Below are 9933 nucleotides of genomic sequence, written 5' to 3' on the forward strand. Positions count from 1 at the left end.
AAATAACTCATAAATTGTTTCAGAACGGCAAAAATATTAAACATAGCCTTTGTATATCATGACAAATCAAAATTGACATAAATAAAATAAGAATAAAGAATTCTGAGTTAAACAAAGACAAAATAGTATATAATCTTAAAGAATGAGTAGGTCAAAGAATCAATAAATACCATTTAAAGAAAATGAGACAACATGCCAAAATATGTGGAATACAGCTAAAATGATCCTTAAATGAAAATTAATAAACATTAATATAAGCAGTTTATAGAAAGAGAAGATCAACGAATTAAACTAAGGAAACTAGAAAATCAGTAAATTTACAATCCCCAAACAAATATAAAAATAGAAATACTGAAAAATTAAACAAGGGATAAACAAAATTATAAATGAAAATAACTACTGAGGTGAGAAATAAAACTAACAGCTGTTTTTTAAGACCAATAAAATAGACAAACCACTAGCTGGCTTGATTTGTAAAGGGGAAGAGGAAATAAAAATTAAAAATGAGAAGAGGGAAATCACAAAAAATAGAGAGGACTTAAAGAAAATTACCCAAAATTATTATACTTAGTTGTATGCAAAAAAAGAAGAAAAAATCTTAAGTGAAATGGATTGATATTTATAAAAAATACTAACTACCAAGATTAATGGAAAAGGAAATAGAGAATCAAAACATCTCAATCTCAGAAAAAGAAATTTAGCAAGCCATAAATTAACTTCCAAAGTAAAAAAAAAAAAGCCTAGAAGAATTTATAAGTAAATTCCCTCAAACCTTTAAAGAATAATCATCACCCACACCATATAATTTGTTTGCAAAAATAGAGGAAAGTATCTTACCAAATTCCTTTGTTGAGACAAACATGGACTTGACACCCGAATCAGGGACAAACAAAACTGAAAAAGAAAATTCCACTGTACTAATGAATATTGATTTGTTGTTGTTCAGTTGTTTTCAGTTGTGTCCAACTCTCTGTGACCCCATTTGGAGTTTTCTTGGCAGAGACATGGAATGTGTCTAACTAAGTTAACTCCCAGGAATTTCATGCAATCTGCATCAATTCTGAATGGAATTTCTCTTTCCATCTCTTTCTCTTGGGTCTTATTCGTGACATACAGAAAGGTTGATTTTTGTGGTTTTATTCTGTATCCTCAAATTATTAATTGTCTTGGAATAAAGGAAGATAAATAATTGGAAGAATATTCATTGTTCATGGTTAAACCATGCCAGCATATTAGAAGGGATGATACTAAATTACAAATTTATTGTTATATTGATCAAATTCCCTAAGGGCTACTTTATAGAACTTGACAAAATAAAATGTATTTAAAGAAAAAAAAGACAAGAACATCCAGGAGCATCATGTTAAAGTGAAAGAATAAAGACAAGATCTCATAATATTATAAAACTATAGTAATCAAGACTATTGGTTAAAAATTAAAAAGCAAGGGGCAGCTATGTGGAGTGGCACAGCTGATAGAGCTCTGGCCCTGGAGTCAGGAGGACCTGAGTTCAAATATGGCCTCAGACACTTGACACTTACTAGCTGTGTGACCCTGGGCAAGTCACTTAACCCTGACTGCCTCACCCAAAAAAATAAATAAATAAAAAGCAGTTATTGGAGCAGACTTAATAACCAAAACATAAAAGCAAACGCACTCAGTAACCTAGTGTTTGCTAACCTAAGAACACAAACTACTAAGGAAAGGACTCCCTATTTGGCTTTAACTAGAAAAATTAAGTAGCTTGGCAGAAAGTAACTTTACAACAATATCTCACACCATATAAGTAGCCTACTGAGCCCACTAGATTTAGCTGGCTCAAGAACTCAGATCATGTTTTACTTCCACATCCCATCCAAACATCCACCCAAGATATCTTGCCATCTGACTCCTGCCCTACAGATAACTCACTGCCCTGCAGCTCCACTTCCCCATCTCTTTCTCTAGGTACTGTAATAAAACCAACACTTACTACTACTCCTTAAAAAAGGATGTGTCAGTTTTCTGCCCTATACATCAACTCACCATCCCTTTGACTCTTAGGAGTCAAATTTGCTTCTTTGACTACTACTCTACTATGTGTGTCGTTTTCTCCTATTAAAGTTTTTGAAGGCACGGGCTGTATATCAACAGAATTAACACAGTACTTAGCACATAGCAAGCACTTAATAAATGCTGTTTTTATTCATTCATTCACAATAAGTTCCAACAGATACTCAACCTAAATCTAAAAGGACACATCATAACGAATTGGAGAAGACTAGAAGGAGATACTTGTCAGATCTGTATCTAGGGAAGGCTTCTTAAATAATAAAGGATACAAGAGATCATAGAAGACAAAATAGACATTTTCAGTTACATAAGATGTCAGTGCTTTGGCAAAATGAAATATTAAATAAGAAGAATCCAGGAAAATCTATGTCAAACATATCTGATAAAAATATGCTTTCCAAAGAAATATAGGAAATTGATAGAAATGTATAAATAAGATGCAGAGCCATTCCTCAATAAGTAGGCAAATGATACAAACAAATATTTTTCAAAAGTAATACAAAAGATCAATAACCATATGGAAAGATGTTCCAAATCACATATAAAAAGGAGGAAATGAAAATTAAAACAACTCTAAGATATCACTTTGCACCCAGAAAATTATCAGATCATAAAATACTAGAGAGAGACAGCATTGAAGAAGTTTTTAGAACTCAAGCACACTAATGCAGTTGGTAGAATTTTGAATCAGTTCAATTATTGTGGAAAGTGATTTGGAATGATGTAAATGTAATAAGGGTACTAGATTACGCAGGCCCAGTCCTTGGAGCAGACATGGACATTTCAACATGTGGAAGTTTGGGGAGGCAAGTTTCCACTGTGAAGACACAAGGTTAGTATTATGTAATGATGAGAAGCCTTCTAACTGGCTTCAGAGACAGAAGGACTGATGATTCATGAATTGCAAAGCCAAAACTGAGTTTGTATATAAAAGGTTCAAGTTAATGATTTCTCATTCTTTTTCCTGACAGCTTTCAAATAAAAGGAATAGCTCTGAGTTACTCAGTGATGGGGAGCTAGTCCCTTCCTTTCACCGAGCCAATGACATTTCCATTTTATTGTATGTTTGTTCTTTCCTGATCTTGGGTAAAGTAGCTTCCTGATGTGGGAGTGCAATAGGTAGCTGGTGAGACTGGCAGATTGATCAAAGCAGTACTACTAAGGACTGATAGAGCACTGAGGCTAGTAGCAGAGTCCACTGGAGCCAGCAGCATTACCCATGGCGAGAAGCTAGCTCAACTCAACAGCTGAGCAACCTGTTTGACCCAACCCAGAATGGGTCAATCCATCAGTCACAACATTTCTTATACCTGTCCCATTTTCTAATAGGATCAATGATCTAGAACAGGAAGGGACCTGAGAGACCTATTGATCCAACCCTCTCATTTTACAGATAGAAAAACTGGGATTCAGAAAAGTAAAATAACTTACCCAAAAGGAGTGTCAGAGGTAGGATTTGAAACTGACCCTCTCATATCTATTGACCACACAGGGTCACTCTCATTTCCCTATGAGAAGGTTAGCTCTGGCTCCTATGCCCTCTCAGGATCGAGTTGGAGGCCCTGAGCTATCCCTGAGGCCTTGTAACTCATTTTTAAACAATAGATAACACATCAAAATCATTTTGGTGGATTGGCGTACAGATAAATACCTATGCATTCATTATCATAAATATAATAACTCTGTGGAAAAGGGACTGGATGTGTGATCTAAATGATCCAAGGAAATCCTGGATGAAGAAACTCCTTCCACCAATGTAGGTCAGCAATTCACCGTAAATTGTAAAGAGTTACATAGAGCATTGAGAGATGTCACACTACCTCTAACATCTGAATGATGTCTTAAAAATAATGAAGTATATTTTAAAATCCTCAAAAGAAGATTTAAAATTCAGCCATCATCTGTCCTACTGAGTCTCCTGGTGCCTGAGCTCAAGTAGCTTTTCCAGAGGCCTATTCCCTCAAGAATGAACACCTATAATAATTTATCTTTCCATCCTGTGTTATAGTTTATAAAGCATTTTCTTCATAGTACCCCTGGTCATATAGGAAGAACAAATATAATTCCCCAAATCCTCTAAGTTCTAGTGCCTTCCCTCTTTTAGTTCCTATTTATCCTATGTGTATAAATATATATATATATATGTACATATATATATTTGCTTTGTATTTATTTGTTTGTATGTTGGCTCCTCCTTCAGAGGACAGGGACTGTCTTTTGCCTCTTTCTGTATTCCCAGTGCCTAGCACATAGTAGGCACTTAATAAATGTTTATATTGATTGATTGATTTTAGTAAGTTGGAGGAAAGATGTTCTGAGAGTTAAAGTGACTTGCCCAAAGTTGTAACTAGTAAGTGTCCAGGCTAGGTCATCTGACTCCAAATTCAACTCTTTCTCCACTCCACCATGCCAGGAGCCTCCCACCAGAAAGGAAGAATCAACTGTCGATTTTGAAGCTTGTCCTGGAAAATCTGTAGACAAGACCAACCACTACCACCTTCCCACTGGCAGCTATGGCCCCGCCCCAACCTAACCCCATGTGCTCAACACTTTCCTCACTTCCTGCTCCTGTTAGTACCTGCTCTCTGCCCTCACTCTAACCCTTCCCACAAGACAGTACCTAAGATGCAGGGTCCCAAGACCAAGGTACTCAGATCACAGCTCTCTCCTTCAGCTTCTGGGGCTCAGGAAAAACCCTGCAGCCAAGCAAACTCCTCCCAAGCAGGCCATGTCATGTAACTGTGAATTTCAAAAACCAGTCACTCACTCAAACACAGCTGAGCCCAATTTTATTTACACTGAGCTAAAAGTTTTACTCCCAGGATGAGGTAAAGTGGACCAAGTTTTCATCTAGTGTTTCTAAAATGAGTTGTAAAGTGGTATACTCCTTGGAAAAGAGGGCTTTGCAATGGAAATGTCCCTCCATCTTCACTATGGGTTGTTTTCCTCATCTTCTAGTCTCTTCTCCCATCATGCCTCCCACATGTCCACATGCCCACTTCTTCCATGAAGCCTTCCCTGACTCACCAAACTCCCCAACCCCGGGTTAGATGCCCTCTTTCCTTCCTCAATACCTTCAATACCATTTTGTTTGTATCTCCTTTATGCCCCCTCTTTTTTCATTTTGTTGATATCTTTTGTTCTTTTCAACACCTACATTTCCTGATGCACTCCTCTCACAGTCATTCCTTATAATAAAGAATACAAACAAAAGAAAGAAAAAGGCAGTTCACCCAAACTAATTAAGTTCCCCTGCATCTGCAAAGAAGGGAAGGAGGTGTATTCTTATATCTCTTCTTTAGGGACAAGCTTTGGCCACTATAATTACAGAGAATTTAGCTCCTCTTTGTTTCTGTTGTTCTTTCCATTTACTTTGTTGAAGTCATTGTGTATATTGTTTTTTCTGGTTCTACTTACATTACTTTTGCATCAATTTATATGTCTTCCTATACTCCTCTGGAATCTTGATGTTCACCATTTCTTTTAATGAAATAATATCCCATTATATTCATGTACCATGATCTGTTTAGCCATCCCCCAATTGATGGGCATCCTTGTTTCTGGTTCCTTGCTACTACACAAAGTATTATTATAAATATTTTGGAGTATGTAAGACCTCATTTTTATCTTTGATCCCCTTGCAGTATATCCCTAACAGAGACATGTCTGGGTCAGTGAGTTTGAACCTATTAGTTATGTTCTTAGCATAATTACAAATTGCTTCCCAGAATTGTTGGACCAATTCACAGATACACCAACAGTGTGTTAATGTGCCTGTCTTTCTGCAACCCATCCAGTATTGACTATTCTCATCTTCTGTCATCTTAACAAATTTTCTGGTTATAAGGAATAATTCAGAGTTTCTTTGATTTGTAGTTTCCTTTTTATTAGAGATTTATAGCAATATTTCATATGGTCATTAAAGATTCATAATTCTCTTTTTTAAAAACTGCTTGTTCTTAGCTTCTGACCATTTACCCATTGGAGTCTTATGCCCTTTTTATGTTCTGGTTTATATCATGGTTACTTGTGCTTATGACTTATGTCCCCCACTAATCTGAGAGTTCTTAGAACACTTAATCACAAATATTTATTAAGCATCTATTCTGTGCAAGGCACTGGGGACACATAGTTTGAGTTTTTTTTAAAACAACAATCTTAAGGAGTTTATAATCTAATATAAATGACATGTAAGTGAATATGTATAACATAATATATTGAGGCATGTAAAACTCACATCTCAATGGAGGAGAAGGGTCTTGACTGGAGCACCTCTCATGGTTTTGTCTCCCCCCCACCCACCCAGCTGTGCCTTGTGGATTTTTGGCTCTACCTCTTGAGATTCCCTTCATGTGGTTCCTGTATAAAATAAATAAATTCATAATAATACATAATATCATGTATAATATGTAATTACACATAATAGAATTACACATACATAAATATGCTTAATAACAGAATGCAATGCAGAGCAAAGAATTCAAAAGTGTTCTAGGAAAATGTGAAGAGGGTAAGAAACAGGGGTGTGCCAGACACAAATGGAACAAGTCAGTGCCTGACAGTTGATTGTTAAATTTTCACTGTGAGTATTTATACCTCAGAATTTGGCAAGCTACAAATCAGGACTTGATTTATTGTTTTGTTGATTGCCTAGACTTAAGAAAGTAATGAAGAGAAGGTTAATTATACAAATTAAACTTTAAAGTGTGCCAGAGGTACATTTGCCTTTGGAGAACCAGTTATTAAATATTTACCAGCAAATCCCTGGAGAGAACACTTTCATCTACAGCATCAAGGAATGTTTTGAAAAGGAGGTGGTGCCAAGATTGAACTTTGTAGGAAAAGAATGATTTCCAGTAGATGGAGACATATGGAGTTCAATACAGGTGTAATCGATAGACCATGTAAATATAGAGTGCAGTAGGAGATTAATGAACAATTAGTAGTCTAAACTGGTCGAAACATATTGTGTAAATGGGAGTACCATCAAATAATGCCGGAAGGGCATTGGACACATCTATGATGTTATTAACATACACCAGCACCAATGATAGCCAATACACTTGCTCCTACCCTGTGTGATTCTTCTTCGGATCCTTCCCTAAACCATCCAGAGAGGACATCCATACCCAATGTACTAGAGGCCCTTTTCTCATTATTTTAATATTTCATGCATGGAAATCCAGCATTCAGGATCTTTGCAGCAGAATCATTGAGGAGATCCCATAGTACTCTGTCCCTTGGAGGCAGCTGGTTAGAGCTCTGGGCTTGGAATCAGGAAGATCTGAATTCAAATACTATCTCAGACACTTATCTGCATGACCCCAGGCAAATCATTTAATCTTCCTCAGCCTAGGGTTCCTCATTTATAAAATAAGGATAATAATAGCACCTACCTGATAAGGTTGTTGTGAAAATCAAATGAAATTATATTTGTAAAAAGAGTTTAGCATACATAGTGCCTAGCAAATAGTAGGCACTATATAAGCTCTTATTCTCTTCCTTTTCTGCTTCCCTACCACCACTTGATACAAACAACACAATGTCATTAATAAACAGGAACATCAGAAAGTCTTCAGTTTCTAAAGCGATCCATAGGGATCCCTCTTCCATTGGAACAGTCTCTATGACAGGGACCAGCATCTCTAGTGAGCTTATACCTCTCTCGATATTAAAAAATCAGAGACTCTTAGTTATCATAGGGGCTTTATCTATTATGGAATCTTGTACAATCTTGACACACTCATAGGAGATACCTTTTGGAAGCAAAAAATTTCAAGGCTATTTTTTGTTGTAATGGGCCAAATGACATTTTCTAATCAACAAATGGAATCAAATTTGGCATACCTCTCAATCAATTGCATGACTGTAAAAATGTGATTTGCTGTAGAATATCATCTATAAAAGCCAGCCAGTTGGAGGAGCACTGGGGGAGAACAAACTGACTAGAGAAAACATTGCAGATGCCCTGTGGATGAGACTTCTGCACTGCTTGCCTGCAAGTGTCTGAAACCGGGAAAAAAAAAAAAAAAAGCCTATCTGTGGAGTATGTCTCTGTTTTCAGGAATCAGAGCCAGGGACTTAGAAAAGCAAGTTGAAGCAACCAAGGCAACCTTTAGTGGCCACAATAAAAATCTGTTCCTATCAAAAATGCATACCCGTGTGGCTTCCTGTTCCAAGTATCAGAGCTACCTAATAGAGGGTGTCAAGGGTACCACTAAGGACACCCATATCAGCCAAGGAAAATCCCAAACTGATTCATGTTTCCTTGTCCTTACTGTCCCAAGAAAAACTTTGATCAGGAAGGTTTTGGTGTATTGCACTTCTAAGTTCTGTCTTCTTTTTCTACAGTGATACTGGTGCATTTGTTTTTCCTTCACCTCTCCTGCTTTTGTTTTCTTCCTTTCCAGTATTTACTGGCTACTTCCTATAAACTTGAGTCACATTCTAGGGTATTGTAGCAAAATAGAGATAGCAGAAAGCCCATGCATGAAGTTATGATAAAGCACTGTGTGTTTCATCAGACTGAGCTAGATGGCCTCTCATCATTGGCCCTCTCTCACTAAGACTGGTATTAATTTTCCAGTAAGGATTCTTGAAAACCCTTTCACGGGTACTTAATAGGGTTTATAATGTTGTGAAAGATAATTTTTATTTCATTTCCATACAACTCCAAGCACAGCTCTAGAATCCAACTGATTCCTAGTCTAAAGTTCAATGCCTACTTGGTACAGTTTAGGATAAAATACAACCCCTTTTATCAGCAAAAATAAACATTTCTAAGGATTGAAGAGTAAAATTCTAAATCCTTGTAAATGGGCAGGAATTTTTTTTTCAGACTACCATTGTATTTTCAGGCATCTCACCTGATATTTACCCTCCTTTTGGGGGGTCATATTACATTCTTGGCCTAACAGCCCACAAGGCAAAGTGTTAAAATAAAAATTTCAGGACATAAAAGCTTTCTAAGGGAAACTGAGGTGGAAAGAGATGTTTAAGATCTGATTTATGACAGTAGAATGTTTGGGGTTTTTTCCTAAAAGCAAATTACATAAACTAAGAAATATTTTTTTTGTTTCTTGAATGGTTTCTTTGTGGAATCAGTTTCAACAGAAAAATCCACATATAAAATGTCATCTTGAATTCAGTGTAAAATGTAAGAAATCAGAATGCCCTCAGGCAAACCCTATTATTTGGAGGTGACATAAAGGCAAAGTGCTGTCTTTACAAATAAAAAAATTCCCTTATATACAGAACAATCTAAATAGAAGTTCTTTGCATAGAATAGAAATGTTGTTTTATTATTATCAGAATTTCAGAAAAAATTAAAAAAAGGAAAAGAATTTCAGGTTGATATTTCCTTCTTTATTCCTGAAAACCTGCTTTGGAAACTGTTCAGGGAACTTGAAGTTGAGCATACTTTGCTAACGTTAATAAGCATAAGGCCAAAGTGCTTTGAGCCTCTTCTGTAAGAACTGAGCTCTGTTTGCCTCCCAATGAGCCAAAGGAGGATGGAACCAGATCAGGTTTTGACCTTGCTCTTTAGACAACATGTCTGACTGCTGGATTTAATCTAGTCAGTGACTGATGTTCCAGGTAACCAGACATGCTTTAGGTCTGTATGCTGCTATCCTACCTTTCCTGATGGGCTTAAGTAGCATCTGGAAATTCCAGTTATCTCTGAACATTCTTGGTTGTTGGTGTTCAGTCGTTTCAGTTGTGTCCTACTCTTGGTGACCCTATTTGGGGTTTTCTTGGCAGAGATACTGGAGTGGTTTGCCATTTCCTTCTCATTTTACAGATGAAGAAACTGAGACAACCAGGGTTAAGTGACTTGGCCAGGGTCACACAGCTAGTAAGTGTCTGAGGCCAGATTTGAAC

Source organism: Vombatus ursinus, unplaced genomic scaffold (genome assembly GCF_900497805.2).
Source record: "Vombatus ursinus unplaced genomic scaffold, bare-nosed wombat genome assembly UNPS02014863.1, whole genome shotgun sequence".
Lineage (NCBI taxonomy): Eukaryota > Metazoa > Chordata > Mammalia > Diprotodontia > Vombatidae > Vombatus > Vombatus ursinus.